At 34.1% G+C, this 21,074-nt stretch overlaps 1 long non-coding RNA gene across 1 annotated transcript in view; it reads right to left on the minus strand.

The window, feature by feature from the left end:
• Positions 1-12,683: 12,683 nt before the first annotated feature.
• Positions 12,684-21,074, minus strand: part of LOC141276398 (uncharacterized) — a 148,728-nt gene continuing 140,337 nt past the window's right edge. The window contains exon 4 of the long non-coding RNA XR_012325896.1: positions 12,684-13,211. This is a non-coding gene — a long non-coding RNA (uncharacterized lncRNA). The remainder of the gene's footprint in view (positions 13,212-21,074) is intronic.

Genomic DNA, 21,074 nt, shown 5'->3' on the forward strand with positions numbered 1-21,074 from the left:
ATATATAATTTTCTGGAAAAAGCAAAACTATAGAAAGAGTAAAACGATCAGTGGTTGCCAGGTTTGGAGGTGAGAAGGATGAATAGGTGGAGTACAAAGCCTTTTTGAAGCAGTAAAAATACTCTGTATAATGGAAATCTGTCATTATACATTTGTCCAAACCCATAGGATATCCAAAACTAAGAGTGAATCCTAATGTAAACTATGGTCTTCGGGTGATTATGATGTGTCAATATAGGTTCATCAAATGTAACAAATGTACCACTCTGGTGGTGGATGTTAATAATAAGGAAGGCTAAGCATGTGTGGGGACAGGGAGTACATGGGAAATCACTGTACCTTTCCCTCACTTTTGTGGTGAACCTAAAGCTGCTCTTAAAAAAAAAATTGTCTTTAAAAAAAGTTATGTGAGGACCTGCGTGGAAGGGGAGAGGCAGCGCGTGTGGAGTTCGAGAGTTTGGAGTACAGAACCAGGGGGTATGTTCAAGATGGCAGAGGAATAAGATGTGGAGATCACCTTCCTCCCCACAAATACATCAAAAATACATATACAAGTGGAACAACTCTTAAGAACACCTACTGAATGCTGGCAGAAGACCTCAGACTTCCCAAAAGATGCCTGAGGAGTGACCTAAAGTCAGAGGTGGGGCCAAAACCAAAGCTGAACCCCAGGAGCTGCGCAAACAAAGAAGAGAAAAGGAAATTCTGCCAGCAGCCTCAGGAGCAGCGGATTAAATTCCTACGATCAACCTGATGTACCCTGCATCTATGGAATACCTGAATAGACAACGAATCATCCCAAGACGGAGGCGGTATTTTGGGAGCAACTGTAGACTTGGGGTTTCCTGTCTGTGACTGATTTGTTTCTGATATTTACGTTTCTGTGAGTTTAGTTTTTAGATCTTGTTACCATTGGTGGATTTGTTTATTGGTTTGGTTGCTCTTTTTTTTTTTTTTTTTTTTTTTTGCGGTACATGGGCCTCTCACTGTTGTGGCCTCTCCTGTTGCAGAGCACAGGCTCCAGACGCGCAGGCTCAGCGGCCATGGCTCACGGGCCCAGCCGCTCCGCGGCATGTGGGATCTTCCCGGACCGGGGCACGAACCCGTGTCCCCTGCATCGGCAGGCGGACTCTCAACCACTGTGCCACCAGGGAAGCCCCTGGTTGCTCTTTTTTAAAAAAATTTTTTTTTTGATGTTAATAATTTTTAAAAAGTTATTAAATTTTAATTTTTTCTTTCTTTTTTCCTCCACTTTCTTCTGAACCATGTAGTTGATAGTCTTGGTGCTCCGGCCTGGTGTCAGGCCTGAGCCTCTGTGGTGGGAGAGCTGAGTTCAGGACGTTGGACCACCAGAGACCTCCTAGCCTCACACAATATCAATTGGTGAGAGCTCTCCCAGAGATCTCTGTGTCAATGCTATGACCCAGCTCCACCCAATGGCCAGCAAGTTCCAGTGCTGGATGCACCATGCCAAACAACTAGCAAGACAGGAACACAACCCCACCCATTAGCAGAGAGGCTGCCTAAAATCATACTAAGTTCACAGACACCCCAAAACATACCACCGGATGTGGCCCTGCCCACCAAGATCTGGCCCCACCCACCAGAACACAGGCACTAGTCCCCTCCACCAGGAAGCCTACACAAGCCACTGAACCGACCTCACTCACTAGGGGCAGACAACAAAAGCAATGGGAAGTACAAACCTGCAGCCTATGAAAAGGAGACCCCAAACACAGTAAGTTGAACAAAATGGGAAGAGAAATATGCAGCAGTTGAAGAGACAAGGTTAAAACCCACCAGACCAAACAAATGAAGAGGAAATAGGCAGTCTACCTGAAAAAGAATTCAGAGTAATGATAGTAAAGATGATCTAAAATCTTGGTAATAGAATGGAGAAAATACAAGAAACATTTGACAAGGACCTAGAAGAACTAAAGAGCAAACAAAAAATGGTGAACAACAAAATAAATGATATTTAAAATTCTCTAGAAGGAATCAATAGCAGAATAACTGAGACAGAAGAATGGATAAGTACCTGGAAGATAAAATAGTGGAAATAACTACTGGAGAGCAGAATAAAGAAGAAAGAGTGCAAAGAATTGAGGACAGTCTCAGAGACCTCTGGGACAACATTAAATGCACCAACATTTGAATTACAGGTGTCCCAGAAGAAAAAGAGAAAAAGAAAGGGTCTGAGAAAATATTTGAAGAGATTATAGTTGAAAACTTCACTAACATGGGAAAGGAAATAGTTAATCAAGTCCAGGAAGCACAGAGAGTCCTATACAGGATAAATCCAAGGAGAAACATACCAAGACACATATTAATCAAACTATCAAAAATTAAATGCAAAGAAAAAGTATAAAAATCAGCAAGGGAAAAGCAAAAATAACATAGAAGGGAATGCTCATAAGGTTAGCAGCTGATCTTTCAGCTGAAACTCTGCAAGCCAGAAGGGAGTGGCAGAACATATTTAAAGTGATGAAAGGGAAAAACCTAAAACCAAGCTTACTCTACCCAGCAAGATCTCATTCACATTTGACGGAGAAATTAAAACCTTTACTGACAAGCAAAAGCTAAGAGAATTCAGCACCACCAAACCAGCTTTACAACAAATGCTGAAGGGACTTCTCTAGGCAGTAAACACAAGAGAAGGAAAAGACCTACAATAACAGACCCAAAACAATTAAGAAAATGGTAATAGCAACATACATATCGATAATTACTTTAAATGTGAATGGATTAAATGCTCCAGCCAAAAGACACCGGCTTGTTGAATGGATACAAAAACAAGACCGGTATACATGCTTTCTATGAGAGACCCACTACTTCAGACCTAGGGACAAGTGCAGAATAAAAGTGAGGGGATGGAAAAAGATATTCCATGCAAATGGCAATCAAAAGAAAGCTGGAGTAGCACTACTCAGACAAAGTAGACTTTAAAATACAGAATGTTACAAGAGTCAAAGAAGGACACTACATAATGATCAAGGGATCAATCCAAGAAGAAGATATAACAATTGTAAATATTTATGCAGCCAACATAGGAACCTCAATACATAAGGCAAATACTAACAGCCATAAAAGGGGAAATCCACAGTAACACAATAATAGTAGGGGACTTTAACACCCCACTTTCACCAATGGACAGATCATCCAAAATGAAAATAAATAAGGAAAAACAAGCTTGAAATGACACATCAGACAAGATGGACTTAACTGATATTTATAGGACATTCCACACAAAGACAACAGAATGAACTTTCTTCTCAAGTGCTCATGGAACATTCTTTTCTGACCACAAAGCTTTAAGACTAGATATCAATTACAGGAAAAAAAAAACTGTAAAAAATACAAACACATGAAGGCTAAACAATACACTACTAAATAACCAAGAGATCACTGAAGAAATCAAAGAGGAAATCAAAAAATACCTAGAAGCAAATGTCAATGAAAACATGATGACCCAAAACCTATTGGGATGCAGCAAAAACAGTTCTAAGAGGGAAGTTTATAGCAATACCGTCCTACCTCAAGAAACAAGAAAAATCTCATATAAACAACTTAACCTTATACCTAAAGCAATTAGAGAAAGAAGAACAAAAAAACCTCCAAGTTAGCAGAAGGAAAGAAATCATAAAAATCAGATCAGAAATAAATGAAAAAGAAATGAAGGAAATGATAGCAAAGATCAATAAAAGTAAAAGCTGGTTCTTTGAGAAGATAAAAAATATTGATAAACCATTAGCCAGACTCATCACGTAAAAAAAGGGAGAAGACTCAAATCAACGGAACAGGAAATGAAAAGGTGAAGTAACAACTGACACTGGAGAAATACAGAGGATCGTGAGAGATTACTACAAGCAACTATATGCCAATAAAATGTACAACCTGGAAGAAATGGACAAATTCTTAGAAAAGCACAACCCTCCAAGACTGAACCAGAAAGAAACAGAAAATATAATCAGACCAATCATAATCAATGAAATTAAAACTGTGATTAAAGGTCTTCCAACAAACAAAAGCCCAGGACCAGATGGCTTCACAGGCTAGTTCTATCAAACATTTAGAGAAGAGCTAACACCTATCCTTCTCAAACTCTTCCAAAATATAGCAGAGGGAGGAACACTCCCAAACTCATTCTACAATGCCGCCAGCACCCTGATACCAAAACCAGACAAAGATGTCACAATTAAAGAAAACTACAGGACAATATCACAGATGAACATAGATGTGAAAATCCTCAAGAAAATACTAGCACACAGAATCCAGCAGCATATTAAAGGATCATACAGCATGATTAAGTGGGGTTTATCCCAGGAATGCAAGGATTCTTCAGTATATGCAAAGCAATCAATGTGATACACCATATTAACAAATTGAAAGATTAAAAACCATATGATCATTTCAATAGATGCAGAAAAAGTTTTCAACAAAATTCAACACCAATTTTGATAAAAACTCTCCAGAAAGTAGACATAGAAGGAACCTACCTCAACATAATGAAGACCATATATGACAAACCCACAACCAACATCGCTGTCAATGGTGAAAAACTGAAAGCATTTCCACTCAGATCAGGAACAAGAAAAGGTTGTCCACTCTCACCACTATTATTCAACATAGTTTTGGAACATTTAGCCACAGCCTTCAGAGAAGAAACAGAAATATGAGGAATCCAAATCAGAAAAGAAGAAGTAAAACTGTCACTGTTTGCAGATGTCATGATACTACACATAGAGAATCCTAAAGATGCTACCAGAAAACTCCTAAAGCTAATCAATGAATTTGGTAAAGTAGCAGGATATAAAATTAATGCACAGAAATCTCTTGCATTCTTATACACCAATGATGAAAAATCTGAAAGAGAAATAAAGGAAACACTCCCAATTACCACTGCAACAAAAAGAATAAAATACCTAGTAATATACCTACCTAAGGAGACAAAAGACTTGTATGCAGAAAACTATAAGACACTAATAAAAGAAATTAAAGATGATACAAACAGATGGAGGAATATACTATGTTCTTGGATTGGAAGAATCAACATTGTGAAAATGACTATACTACCCAAAGCAATCTACAGATTCAATGCAATCCCTATCAACTACCAATGGCATTTTTCACAGAACTAGAACAAAAAATTCACAATTTGTATAGAAACACAAAAGACCCTGAATAGCCAAAGCAATCTTGAGAAAGAAAAACAGCCTGGAGGAATCAGGGTCCTTACATTCAGACTATACTACAAAGCTACAGTAGTCAAGACAGTATGGTACTGACACAAAAACAGAAATATAGATCAATGGAACAGGATAGAAAGCCCAGAGATAAACCCACGCACATATGGTCACCTTATCTTTGATAAAGGAGACAAGAATATACGATGGAGAAAAGATAGTCTCTTCAATAAGTGGTGCTGGGGAAACTGGACAGCTACATGTAAAAGAATGAAATTAGAACACTCCCTAATACCATACACAAAAATAAACTCAAAATGAATTCAACACCTAAATGTAAGGCCAGACACTATAAAACTCTTAGAGGAAAACCTAGGCAGAACACTCTCTGACATAAGTCACAGCAGGATCCACCTTGACCCACCTCCTAGAGAAATGGAAATAAAAACAAAAATAAACAAATGGGACCTAATGAAACTTAAAAGCTTTTTCACAGCAAAGGAAACCATAAACAGCATGAAAAGGCAACCCTCAGAATGGGAGAAAATATTTACAAGTGAAGCAACTGACAAAGGATTAATCTCCAAAATATACAAACAGCTCATGCAGCTTAATATGAAAAAAAAAAAACAACACAATCCTGAAATAGGCAGAAGACTTAAAAAGACATTTCTCCAAAGAAGACATACAGATTGCCAACAAACACATGAAAAGATGCTCAACATCACTAATCATTAGAGAAATGCAAATCAAAACCACAGTTAGGTATTATGTCACGTGGTCAGAATGCTCATCATCAAAATATCTACAAACAATAAATGCTGCAGAAGGTGTGGAGAAAGGCGAACACTCTTGCACTGTTGGTGGGAATGTAAATTAATACAGCCACTGTGGAGAACAGTATGGAGGTTCCTTAAAAAACTAAAAAGAGAACTACCGTATGACCCAATAATCCCACTACTGGGCATATACCCTTACGAACCATAATTCAAAAAGAGTCATGTACCTCAATGTTCTTTGCAGCACTATTTACAACAGCCAGGACATGGAAGCAACCTAAGTGTCCAACGACAGGTGAATGGATAAAGAAGATGTGTCACATATATACAATGGAATATTACTCAGCCATAAAAAGAAACGAAATTGAGTTATTTGTAGTGAGGTGGATGGACCCAGAGTCTGTCACACAGAGTGAAGTAAGTCAGAAAGACAAAAACAAATACCATATATATGGAATCTGAAAAAAAAAAGTTCTGATGAAGCTAGGGGCAGGACAAGAATAAAGACGCAGACATAGAGAATGGACTTGAGGACGCAGGGAGGGGGAAGGGTAAGCTGGGACGAAGTGAAAGAGTAGCATTGACATATATACCCTACCAAATATAAAATAGATAGCTAGTGGAAAGCAGTCACATAGCACAAGGAGATCAGCTCTGTGTTATGTGACCACCTAGAGGGGTGGGATAGGGAGGGTGGGAGGGAGAAGAAAGAGGGAGGGGATATCGGTATATAGGTATAAATATAGCTGATTCAGTTTGCTATACAGCAGAAACTAACACAACATTGTAAAGCAATTATAATCCAATAAAGATGTTAAAAAGAAAATGTTATGTGACTTGCAAATTATCAGGACAATGTTAAGAAGAGGAAACGGGAAAAGCAACCATTTTTCCAAGGAAAAGTAATCAATAGATGCCAACCCTGAGATAATCCAGATATTGGAAGTATTAAAGACTATAAAGCAGGTATAACTATGCTGCCTAAGACAATGTTGTGCTCTTCAAATGGATGAAGATATGGAAGTCCTCATGGGGGAATATAAACCATATAAAGAACTGATCGCTAGTTTTGGTATGGAGAATATTACATCTAATATAAGAAATTCATTCTATGCGCTCAATGGCACAGTGGAGAAGACAGGAGGGACAGTGAGTTTAGGATAGAGAAGCAAAAATTTAGAGAATATAAACTTTAAGGAAAACAAGCAAACAAACAAGTGTCGAACGTTGTGGGATAATGAGAGGTCTAACATTAATTCATGTCAGTGGGATCCCAGAATGAAAGAGATGAAGAAAGGAGATAGTATTCAGACAATAGGATTGTAGTAGATTAGGAAAGGTTAAGAATCAAAAGCTAAATTATTAGAATAATAAAGTCTGTTAAATTTATTCCATAAACATGAATATACAGAATCTTTGATTTGTGAATATTATTAAGCCTCACAAAAAATTAAACTGTATAAAATCACGAAAATAATGAAACAACATGGATCAAATCTAAGAAAATTTGCATAGGGAATTTTGACAAACATTAAAAAATTGACAGATGTGTTTATGGACTGATGCGTTAATACTGTAAATATCATTTGTATCCAAGTAAATCTATACATTCAGTCAAACAACAATCAAAATGTTAACAAAATATTTAACACTGTTCTAATATGTATATGAAAACATAAATGATCAATAGCCAAAATCTTTAATGGGAACAAATTTGAAATATTGATACTTTCAGCTATAAATATGTGCTATAGAAAATGTGGTTAAACCAGTGTAGTATTGCACAATAATATACGAACAGATAATTTTAACAAAATAATCCAGAAAAAGACCTACACACATATAGACATCATGTATACAAATTAAAGTTTTATATATCCTATGATGCAGTAATTTTCTATTTAAAATTCTTATAATTTCATGTGCATCAGAAGAAAGGTATAAGGATAGTGATGGCAGATTTATTCATACTAGCCCCAGTCTGGATACTTTTCAAATGTGTATCAACAGCAGTATTCTTAGTAAAAGGTGGTACATTAATGCAATAGGATATTATATAGCAATGAAAATTAATAACAGCTTCAAGAATCAATATGTATGAAACTTACAAATATTGGGAAAATAAATTTATAGAAGAATATATTTTGTAAAGTTAGTAAACAGGCAAAATTATTTTTAAACATCTGATAGTGGTTTTCTCTCAGCATTAGGCAGAGAACTATGATCATAAAGGAACACACAGGGAAACTAAGTTTCTGTGAGTATAATCGTTAATTTTATATGTCAACTTGAATGGGCCATGGGATGTCCAGATAATCTGATTAAACATTATTCTGGGTATGTCTGTGAAGGTGTGGTGTTTTTGGATGAGATTAGCATTTGAGTTGGTAGACTGAGTAAAGCAGATTGCTCTCCGTAGCATGAGTGGGCCTCATCCACTCAGTCAAAGGCCTGAATAGAACAAAAAGGCTGATCTACTTTAAGAGGAAACTCCTCCTGCCTGAATGTCTTTGATATGAAACATGGATCTTTTCCTACCTTCAGTCTCAAATTGAAACATCAGCTTTTCCTAGATTTCAAGTTGGCTAGCCTTCAGACTGGAGCTACACCATCAGCTCTGCTAGACACCCACCTTGCTTACGGCAGATCTTGGGCCTTGTCAGCATCCATAATCGAGTAAGCCCATTCCTTATCATGATCTGTCTGTCTGTCTCTCAAAGTTTTCAGAGTATAGGTCTGTTAGCTCCTTGATTAAATTTACTGGTTCTGTTTCTCTGGAGAACTCTAATAGAGGCAATAATCAATATCTTAATTTAGTAGGATAATTAGAAGAATTTTTATTTCATAATCATTCTTCAAAATCTACATATTTTCCTTTCTTCTGTATTATGCATTCCTCAACAAAACAAAACACACACAAGTAAAAAAAAAAAAAGTAACTACCATCTCTCTCCAAAATTATACTTATGGAATCCCTATCACTTTTTCTTTGCCGGGGTCTCTTACGCAATCTGCCTTTGAATTTTAGTACAACAATGGCTGTCCCACAAATAAAACTCTTCCCTAGAAGTTAAACTTCCAGTTCTCACCAGATATTTTATAAAGTTTTCTATTTTTTACTTCCATTCTTCTTAAATCTCCAGTAATTTTGGTAGTGATTTAATTCTTGCAAAACACTGGTAGGTGAATCACTTCTTCTTTTTCAGGTTTCCCCTCATGTTCAAACATGAGTGGGAAAAGGAAATAGAAAGTCATCAAATAATATAGTTTAATTTTGACCTAAGATAGATCAAAGTTTCTGAGAGGAACATATTTCTGATGCATTACTTGACTGGCTAAATATAGCACAGCAGGTAAATCGACTTGTCTTGAAAGTGCCCTGGGCAGAAGGACCCTCCCATTATTACAGGGGTCTCGGGGCATTTTTAAACTCCTTGTAGTTTATGGAACTTTTTGTTTGTAATATGTTTCTGGAGAGAAGATATATAGTTTCCATCATATTTTAAAAGACGTCCCAGAAAAACCATGAGGGGTTGCTGGTCCAATTTTTCGGGACTGCAGATGGTGCTAGTTATTTCATACTATTCTTAAATATTGTATTAGAATTACCAACAGAAAACTAGATTAGGACAGATAATTGGAGAAAGAAGTGCCAATTACAGGGACATGATAAATCCAATTATAATTTCTGTGCTTCAGAAGTGATCACAGTGCACTTGATGCACTCCTGTGAGATATGTTTATAAGTAATGTAGAATATCTTATGTTTGACTTGGATGTGGAAATTAGTAGAGAGATAAAGGATGGCTAATTTTGGATCAACTATATTGTTTCTTGGTTCACAGGATAGATGGTGACACAGACTGAAAAACAAATGCTCTAAATTACTAAATTATCTCTTTGTTACCTGACATATGTCATGAGGCTTCCCAGAGTGCCACTTTTCTTTCCGAAAGAATACTAAAGCACAAAAATAACTGCATCAGTAATTGGAAACGTTCATTTAATCAGCTTTGTTTTATGAAATATCAAGACATGGTTAACTGACAAAAAATATGTAGTAGGACTCTGTAACATACACAATTCTTTAAAAATCAAAGTTTTATAGTTTATTCTTATGGTTTGTTAAATGTGTCTGGCCAGTGAATTGCATTATATAAACTATAATAAAATATATGTATTAATAATATACACTTGATTCTAAAGGCATACTGAACATATCATGCCCTATGTTTCATCATTGTGTATATATTTGTATATACATGCAATCACATTTGCATACATACACATGGATATATATACATACATACATTTATATACATATATGAAGATAAATATGCTTACATGAGCTAAAAAGCAAACATGTCTACACATGTATATGTGTATAAATAATCATTAGTTATAAATTATAATATCCCTACAAAAGTGTAAAAACTCTAAATAATACATTAAATCACTAGTTTATTGAAAAATATAGAATAAGCTCTGTTAGTAAGAGTTAATAATGTTAGGTATTTTAATTAATCAGAGTGGCCAGTTATTTGAGAGGCAAACATTTTCAAAGAATTAACATTAAATAAAATGCACTTCATTCTAAAAAAATACTGAAAATATTCTGGGGGGGTGGAATTTGAGAACATTACAATATCAGTGATTCGGATTAACTGTATTAACTTATACAAGTTTCTCCTGTCTTAAATACAGAGTTATTAGGTAATAGCTCCACACTCCAAAATGCTCAAGATTAGCCTTTGGTACATGCCAGACATTAGATATATATGATGATACAAAAACAAGTAAATTCAAAATGTTTTCTTCTAGTTTTCTAAAAACAATACCATTTGACATTTTAATTTTGCCTTAAAATGTTTTTTTAAATTAAAAATATTTTTTTCATCTTTATTAGGTTATAATTGCTTAACAATGTTGTGTTAGTTTCTGCTGTACAACGAACTGAATCAGCTATATGTATACCTATATCACCCCCCTCTTGGGCCTCCCTCCCACCCTCCCCATCCCACCCCTCTAAGTTGTCACAAAGCACCAAGTTGATCTCCCTATGCTACATAGCAGCTTCCCACTAGCATGTGTCAAGTCTATTCTCTATGTCTGTCTCTATTCCTGCCCTGCCACTAGGTTCATCAGTACCATTTTTCTAGATTCCATATATACACGTTAATTTTTGGTATTTGTTTTTTTTCTTTCTGACTTACTTCACTCTGTATGACAGATTCTGGGTCCATCCACCTCACGACAAATGACTCAATTTCATTCCTTTTTATGGCTGAGTAATACTCCATTGTATATAAGTACCACATCTTTATCCATTCATCTGTCAATGGATATTTAGGTTGGTTCCATGTCCTGGCTATTGTAAATAGTGCTGCAGTGAACATTGGGGTACATGTATCTTTTTGAATTATGGTTTTCTCAGGGTATATGCCCAGTACTGGGATGGCTGGGTCATATGGTAGTTCTATTTTTAGTTTTTTAAGGAACCTCCATACTGTTCTCCATAGTAGCTGTATCAATTTACATTCCCACCAAGAGTGCAAGAGGGTTCGTTTTTCTCCACACCCTCTCCAGCATTTATTGTTTGTAGATTTTTTGATGATGGCCATTCTGACCATGCGCAGTGATACCTCATTGTGGTTTTGATTTGCATTTCTCTAATGATTAGTGATGGTGATAATCTTTTCATGTGTTTTTTGACCATCTGTATGTCATCTTCGGATTTGTTTTTTTGATATTGAGCTACATGAGCTGCTTGTATATTTTGAGATTAATCCTTTGTCAGTTGCTTCATTTGCAAATATTTTCTCCCATTCTGAGGGTCTTTTCATCTTGTTTATGGTTCTCTTTAAAATCTTCATGGGGGAAAACACGAAAATGTGCCAAAATGCGATAAATATCAGCTTACTTTCTGTGAAAGTGTCAGTCAGCATGGTATTCATTACATTGTTAAAGAGTAAATCCTGTATAAAACCTAAAATGTATTTGACTCCAAATATAAAACAGAAAATAATAAACTAATTGCTAAAGATTCTAGATGTATAATGTTCTAATATTATGATTAGAAAAGCAATTTCTAGTATTTATGAACAATGATTCCAAAGACATAGTAAATGTTTAGAGAGTTTATTACGACCATAACCATACTGATACCAAAGCTCTTCAGGCCAGTAAGATGGACTAGAAAGGAGTACATAGTCCAAAGAAAAGAGATATCTACAAGGTCTTTAACATTAGAAAGTTTGAATTTCATTGAATTGGAGTAAGATTTTCTTTAAAACATCAAAATAAACCAGCTCTACACATACAAAGCACATTATCACAGTCTTTGTTACCTATTGTCCTATGACTGAGAACATTTTGTCCAAATATCTGATTATTTATGGTGGGAGGGCAAGTTTGTTACCAGCTACTCAAGTATGTGTAGAAGTGGAAGTGACGTTGAAATATTTTATTCTTGTGACTCCAAGTAGATATAATTCCTCTGTATATAAGGCAGAGATTGCAGGAATTGAATAAAAGGGGATATTTTTATTGTCATCTAAGATAGAAATTAGTGAAATAGAATGTCACAAAAATTCATAGTTAGAAACAGATAATTAAGAATGGTTTTGTAAATTAAATGACTATTATCAGGCCTATAACCTTCAAAATATCTTAGTTACAAATATAAAATATAGAGATATTGAATAGTAAAGTAAAAGTGAATTTTCATTTATGCAAGGGAAAGTTTAAATAATAAAAACATGAACCAAAAATATTAAACGTTTAAAAGGGTACATGGAGAATAAAGTGACTAAATTTTGACAAAAAAGTAAAATGTGTACTCTCAGAAATCTGTCATCTGTAGGATGTGAGAATTTGTTAAACTCTGAACAAATATTTTTCTTTCTTAAATATTTATTGATCATATTCCAAAATCCTTTCTAAGTAAATCTTTTTTTAAAAAATTAATTTATTTTTGGCTGTGTTGGGTCTTCGTTGCTGCGCACAGGCTTTCTCTAGTTGCGGCAAGCGGGGGCTACTCTTCGTTGCAGTAAGCTAACTTCTCATTGTGGTGGCTTCTCTTGTTGCGGAGCATGGGCTCTAGGTGCGTGGGCTTCAGCAGTTGTGGCATGTGGGCTCAGTAGTTGTGGCTTGCAGGCTCTAGAGCGCAGGCTCAGTAGTTGTGGCGCATGGGCTTAGTTCCTCTGCGGCATGTGGGATCTTCCCAGACCAGGGCTCGAACCTATGTCCCCTGCAATGACAGGCAGATTTTTATCCACTGTGCCGCCAGGGAAGTCCCCTAAGTTAATAGTTTTAAAATCAATAAGTTATATACACAGTCTAAAGTTGGGAAGAATTTTAAATCATATTTTTTGTGGGAGTTCAAAACTTCCTATTATAATTTCCTCTCTGTGAGGTGATAAATTTTCCAACTATCAATTTCTTATTATTAGATTTTCATTTTAATTTGTTCTTTATCTCTGCATATGTTCTCCCAGCAAAAGCACTTCTCAGATAGCTGGTTGATATGGGTGATTGTGTTTTGTATGTGTCCTCTAATAATACATGAAAACGGCATGTCCCAACCCCAAAGATATGTTTTCTTAAACAGGATCAAAATACTAAGGACTGAAGTGGTAAAATGTTAATCATTGTTTAAGCATCCTCTAAAAAGTAGGAAAGCAAGTAGAATGAAATGTTGGCATCAGGGCCCTTTTTGTGCCTGAAATTGAACCATGTAGTAATTGACTGCTCTGCTCAGACATTTCAGTGCAGCAAAGATAACTCCTAGTATTTCACATGTACTATTGAGATCACATAGCCAAACAAAACTTCTCATAAATGTAACCACTGTGTAGCAATTTTATCCATAATAATAAATTTTCAAAAATATACTGACCCTTAGGATTAAATTTTAAAGAAAGAAACAAAAGCAAAAGCAAGAATGGTCACAGTAGCTATGTGTTTTAAATACTACTCACCTGATTCTTAAGTGCAGCCTGAGTTGAGATCTGTTAGCTTTCATCCTGCTCAGAGTTTTCAGTCTTGTTTAGGGTCTGATAGATTGGTGTTTTCACCTTAAAACCACTCTAGTTCATGACATGCTATCTTTAAAACTGTTCTTTAAACAATACTGAAATTTTACTCTCCTTGATCACAATTTTCATTCAGTATAATTAATTCTAAATGATTTTCTGACTATTTTCAAAGTTTAAATGAATCCTTAAATGGTAAAGATTTGCTATCATTCTAGACATAAAGAGGAAGCAGCAATCCCCAAGAGCCCTTATTAAACTATTTTGTACAATGATAGCATGGTTCCAAGGTAAGTGAAATGGACCAGTACCTTTGGAAATGTTCAAGTTCTAATATATTTTAGAAGTAGTTTCATTATTTTATAGTGACAACTAATACTATAAATAGGGAGATATAATTTCTCTCAAACATTTCTAGTAATCGTGGAGTTTGTATATTAAAAGTCAGCAATTCAGTTCTCCTGAATTGGAACTGCTGAAATTTAATCTAGATTGAGTATATGTTTACTGTTGTACTTTTTAAAAAATAAAAACCTTAAAATGCACTGGAGCATATGAGTTTTCAAGGGAAATGTTTAGCATATATAAAAGAAATTATTTAAGAACTTCAACAGCATTATGGTTAATTAAAAGCATTTTTTTATCTTATGGTGAAAACAGTCTTTCTTTAAAGGATTTCTCAATTTCAAAATTATTTTATCAACAAGATTTTAAAAGAAATATAGGTTTTTAAAAAATGTTTTCAACATTTGGAACTATTATACTTTCCAAGTGTAATATATTGACAGAAAGGGACCATAAGCAACTATCTATATAAAATTATATTAAGCTTTCAAGCCTAAATGTATACACTTCCACTGGAAATGAAATAGCCACATGTATGAGGAGCAGAGGCAATATCTCTCAGTGGAGCGTCTCTCAGTGGAGTTGCTAAGGAGGGGTAGCAGCTGTCAGTGAAAACATAAATGCAAGATAGGTCCTAGTGTGCCATTGTCCTTTGAAACATGGAGCTAAACAACTCATGTTCATGAAGAACTGTCACAAACAGCCTATGCATTGACACTCGGAATGTTCAGAGGTATCCATGACCCTCTTAAGCGAAACTTGGCATCAGAAAAGCCACATCCTCATTCAGAGTTGGTGCTCCTGAACAGTAACACTGCCTTCAGATTTGTAGAATTATGCAAAGTCCGTTTCATCTCAATCTCTATTTTGACTGAGTTGTACTGATTCTGAGTTTGATCCAATGATCTTAATCCATTTTTTCCACATAGGCATTGATATTCTCCATCAACTTTGAAAGATAACCTTCAAGTTTGGCATTAATAATTTTTGATCCTTATTTAGGTCTATAAATGTCATATCGGCCAGTTTAAATTGTATCTGCATTACTTTAAAAGTGGCTGTATATGGATATAACTAATAAATATGCCTGTAAAATTTGACAGTATATCTCAAGTTGATGGTCTACTACAAATCAAAGAATTAGTTTAACAAGCATTCATTTCTTCTTAGACATACTAATTTGTCTTGTTTTGTTTTTTGCACCACTATGGATCTCTTTCAATATGCAGAAAAAAAAAATTCACCCCTGAAAAATGAAGGTAATTTGGGGGATATAAAAGCTGTTAGTTTTTTAGAACAAATATTGGGGTAATAATCATAGAAGCTTATACTCATTTTAAACTTCATCTTCTTGTTATTCTGTACACAGTTCAGACTTTCAAAATGTTACACATCTTGAAGGAAGAAAATCTGTTATGTATTTTTCACTGACTACAATTCTTCATTAAAAACCTTAATCTGAAATATTTAATATATTTTGTGCAAACTGCAAGTCAAAACTTTTCAGTCATAATTCAGCAATCTTACAGTTAACAAGTGATAAACTAATAGACAGACAAGACTGTACTACTTTCTGTGTCTAAATCATAACCTCTGTGTGAAGTCAGGAGCCCCTCTGAGGAACAAGAGTGAATGGACTTGAGGAGTCCGGGATATCCAGAAATTTTATGCACGTATATTTGCAAATACACATGCATGCATATACACATGTTCATTTTCTGGTAAGAGACTTCACTAAATTTTTAAATATATATTTGACCCAAGAAAAACTAAAAAGGATTGGACTGCCTTTGTGTTTTAATGTAACAATTAGCATTTACACCAGAGATATGAGGGAGAGAAAATACATTTTTCATATTATCTGCTCTACTGGTCTTAGAGTTAGGATGACCATTTATCCTTGTTTATTTAAACAGTCCTGATTTACACCTATTGTGCCTTGCTAATTGTTAGTAAAGGATTGCTTTGCTCTCCAAAATGTCCCAGTTTGGAAGATAAATTATATGGTCACTCCTATAAACACAGAATCTGAAACCAAACTGTCTGGGATCAAACTTCAGTCCCAGGTTACACACTTCCTTGTTGTGTAACCTGGGACAATTAGTTAAAATATTAAATTTCTTCTACTATAAAGCAAAGCTAATATATTCACTAATATCTGCTTCATAGGGCTGTTATAATGATAAGATTAATGTTTTTGAAATTTTATGAACAGTGGTTACAGTTAATGTATATGTTTGTAAGTTAACAAATTGTAAGGAAATTAATTAGTGTATATTGTTATTATCAAGTGAAACGTTCTAATTTTCTACCTTCATGTCCCACTTCATTTCATTTCTTCTGAAATCCCATCCCCTTTTTCTCTGTCCAATTACCCTTTTCCTTTAACTCAGATACATTTTCCACATGAATCCTTCCTCAATCTTGTGCTTAATTTCTTGGGAAACCTCCCATAACTCTACTTCTACTGATATACCACATTAGAGAAAAATCTCATATTATCCACCTACCATTCCTACAAGATTATAATTTTATTAGATATCAGGACAAAGTTTTTTCTCTTTCTTATTCCCCACAGCACTTACTAGGGTTTTGAATGAAGTTTTTAAGCAAATATAATTTTATGAATAAAAGAGAATTTCCTTAAAATATAACCCTTCCTCAGGAATATTTGATTTCATCAGCAATGGAAAAATTCTTAATATACGTAAGGATACTTAATATACATAGAGAACTATACTCAGAAGAAATTTGGAAATAACTGGAATATTTTAACCACTGCAGTAATCTATCCATAGTGGGAATAGTCAACCTTAAAAATGCGAATGTTTTACTAAGATACAATTGACTTATAACATTGTGTAAGTTTAAAGTGTACAACATTTGATACATGTATATATCGTAAAATGTTTACCACAAGATGTTTAGTTAACATCTGTCACCTCACATAGTTACAAATTACAAGTGTCAATTATATCTCAATAAAACTGGGGAAAAAAGAATTACCTGACACACAGTAGGCCCCCAATAAATATTTGTTAAAAAAAAAAGGAGGGAGGCATGTTTTGAGATTGACTCCTGGAAGAGTAGGAAGCGATTCTACTTTGAATACAGCAGACAATTAAATTCTTGGGGAGAGAAAATAGTCTCTGTATCCCCAAATCCTTCATTTTAACTATGGAATTTTATTTTCCTATCACCTTTGAGGAGCCATAGTGAATGCACTCTAATTTAAGAATAACTTCAGCAAAATAGAGACACAACAAAACTGAAACTAAGACTAGTTTCTTGATCCCAAGCCCATAAAACTCTTACCGGCATCTTAGAGCTTCTTAATTTGGCCTTTTTAAGTTACCATTGAACCTTGTGAAAATAGTATTCATGAGAACATTTTAAACTCATTTAGTTTTTGATTAGAATAGTCATAGCAATTTTAGATGTGAGGAAGACAGGTTAAGTATTTTTCCCTTAGGTTAAATGGAACTAGCATCTTCAAAATAATTCATCAGTAATCTCCAAAATTTTGATCACATATTTAAGAAAACATTTTATAAATTTATGAATTATAAATGTTTACTACTTAAAAGTCACATGCTTTACTATAGACACAAATACTGAATATAATTAAAACTATGCGTTACTCTTATTGGTAATAAATATTCATTGAAATTCTATTTTTTAATTTTGTCTATTGTGCTTCAATTTTTTTTCATCTGAAATAAAGTACCTATACTCTAGGGTTGTTGTGAGAATTACATTAGCAAATATGTATCTCATGCCTAGAATAATAATTCAACAAATGCTAGCTGCTCTTATTATCATCACATCCCAATGGAACATATGTTTTACCCTCTGGGGTTCACACGTGCTGATTTGAAGATCAGTCTTTTAAACTGTTGTTATGTTCTGTAATTATATATGTTTTCTAGTTTATCATTCAGTGTCTTAACATTTTCACGTTGCCTAATATTTTAGTCTTCACTTGGAATTGAGAAAATACATTAATAGTATTAATGTATTAAGTTGAATTATTGTATATTAAAATATAGTTAACAGTCATTTAACATTGGCCAGAATATGTACCCTTCTCTATATCTAGACATTTTATCATCTGTAAATTATGTTAATTATTCCTTTCTTCCTTACACCAAAAGATTATTGTAAGAAATGGTGCCTAGTGTGTGAAAATTATTTGAAATCTGCTAAGAGAGGCAAGGTGGCTAGTGCATTTTGCAAACTTACTATAGTGGAGGCACTATGCTTGGTGCTTTTTAAGTAAACTCATGAATAAATCAAATGTTAATAAAATGATTATTATTCTCATGTTCGTTGAGAAAGTAACTATGTCTAGAAGAGTGCAAATGATTATGAATATTTGCCTTAATTGTTTAAGAGTTAAATCCCTAAAATAAATAATATGCTGGTAAGAATATTAAGGGATATGTCCGAGGCATTCCAATTAAAATAAATTTCCCCATAGTTTCGTATCAAAAGAACTTCTTCAATTTTAACATTACTTTTTACTTAACGTTTCAATTCTTGGTAAAGGAGAAAAATTGCATAAAGCTGGTAATCTCTTTTTTTTTTTTCACATTTTCTGAGGACACTTCTCACAACCACCACCAATTTACAAGTGTGTAGGAGCTTTGCATGTGGTACTTAAACACGGTTTTTCATTAACAGCTATATTTACGTTTTTTTTTACTGTCCAAAGAAAAATTGCAGAGATATTAGTGTAGAAACTGGAAGCTATGAAATCATTACACCCAGGCTTATTAGAATAATTTCTAACTGCTTCCTAAATCAAAGTAGGAAGTCATATACATTAAACATATGTTAAACATATATTTGAAGTAATATATTACATTTCATTTAAAAATGAAAACAATTCCCCTTTGATTTTCTTTTTCTCTTTTAAAAAAAATCCAGGTTTTTAAGGTATAATTGACAAAAAAATTGTATATATTTAAAGTGCAGAATTTAATGTTTCAATATACGTATACATTGTGAAGTAATCACTACAATCAAGCTAATTTACATCCATCATGGGGAGGTAGGGAAATCAGAGATGTTAGTCAAAGGGTACAAAGTTTCAGTTATTTAAAATAAATAAGTTCTAGAGAAATAATGTACTACAATGTGACTATAGTCCACAGTACTCTATTGTACACCTGAAATTTGCTAAGGGGTTAGATCCTAAGTGTACTCACTGCTTTGATTTTCCAATATGTTGAAGTAGCTTCTATCACCCATTTCTTTAGTCTCAAAAAAATTACAAACGTTCAGTAAATGGAAGTGGAGGGAACAATTTCTAACTCATGTTATAAGGCTAGTATTATCCTGACATAAAAACCAAACAATGGGATAACATGAGATGTAAACTACAGACGAATATAGTAACAAATATAGGAGCTGGAAAAAGGAGAGACACACAGATCAATGGAGCAGAATAGAATGCTCCAAAATAAAATCGTATCTACAGGTAATTTATCCTTAGTAGATATACAAAGGCAACACAGTGGAGAAAGTATAGTCTTTTCAACAATTCGTGCTGGAAACATTGAACACTAATAAATAAATAAATAAATGTCAATCCTACATTGTATCGTATACAGAAATTAAATCATAAACCCAGATGTAAAATTTTAAATCATTAATCTTCTTAAAGAAGCACAGTAGAAAAATCTTTGTGTCCTTGGATTAGGCAACATTTCCTTGGAATATTTTCTAACAGGAAGAGAAAATAAATTGCTACATTGGACTTTAAAATCTTCCATTAATGTAGTGTATCACATTAATTTTGTGTGTATATTAAGCTGTCCTTGCATCTCAGGCATAAATCTCACTTGTTCATGGTGTATGATCCTTTTAATGTGCTGTTGAGTTCAGGTTGCTAGAATTTTGTTGAGAATTTTTACATTTATATTCATCAGGTGTATTGGTTTGTAGTTTTCTTGTAGTGTCTTTATTTGGCTTTGGAATCAGAGTAATGCTGGCCTCATAAAGTATATTTGAGAGTGTCCCTTCTTCTTCAATTTTTTGGAAGACTTTGAGAAAGATTAACACTAGCTCTATTTAAATGTTTGGTAGAATTCACCAGTAAAACTATCTGGCCACAGGTTTTTCTTTTTTTCAGAGGCTTTTGATTACTGATTCATTCTCCTTATTCATTATTGGTCTGTTCAGATTGTCTGTTTCTTCTTTTTTCAGTCTTGGTAGGTAGTATATTCCTAGAAATGTATCCATTTTTCTAGGTTATCCAATTTATTGACATAATAGTTCATAGTAGTCTTATGATCCTTTATATTTCTGTGGTATCAGTTGTAATATCTCTCCTTTCACTTGTAATTTTATTAATTTGGGTCCTCTCTTTTTTCTTGGTTGGTCTTTACCTAAGATTTGTCAATTTTGTTTATATTTTCAAAGAACCAGTTCCTAGTTTTGATAATTTTACTACTGTTTTCCTGTTTCATGTATTTATGCTCTAATCTTTATCATTTCCTTTCTTCTGCTAAGTTTGGACTTTGTCCTTTTTCTTGTACCTTAAGGTATAAATTTATGTTGTTTACTTGAGATGTATCTTTTTTCTTGATGTATGTGTTTATCACTATAAACTTTACTCTTTGAACTGCTGTTTCTATACGTCATATGTTTTGTTATGTTGTATTTCATTTGTCTTAAGATACTTTGATCTGTCTGAAGATTTTATTTCTCTTTGGATTTCTTCTTTGAGC

This window comes from Tursiops truncatus, chromosome 14 (genome assembly GCF_011762595.2).
Source record: "Tursiops truncatus isolate mTurTru1 chromosome 14, mTurTru1.mat.Y, whole genome shotgun sequence".
NCBI lineage: Eukaryota > Metazoa > Chordata > Mammalia > Artiodactyla > Delphinidae > Tursiops > Tursiops truncatus.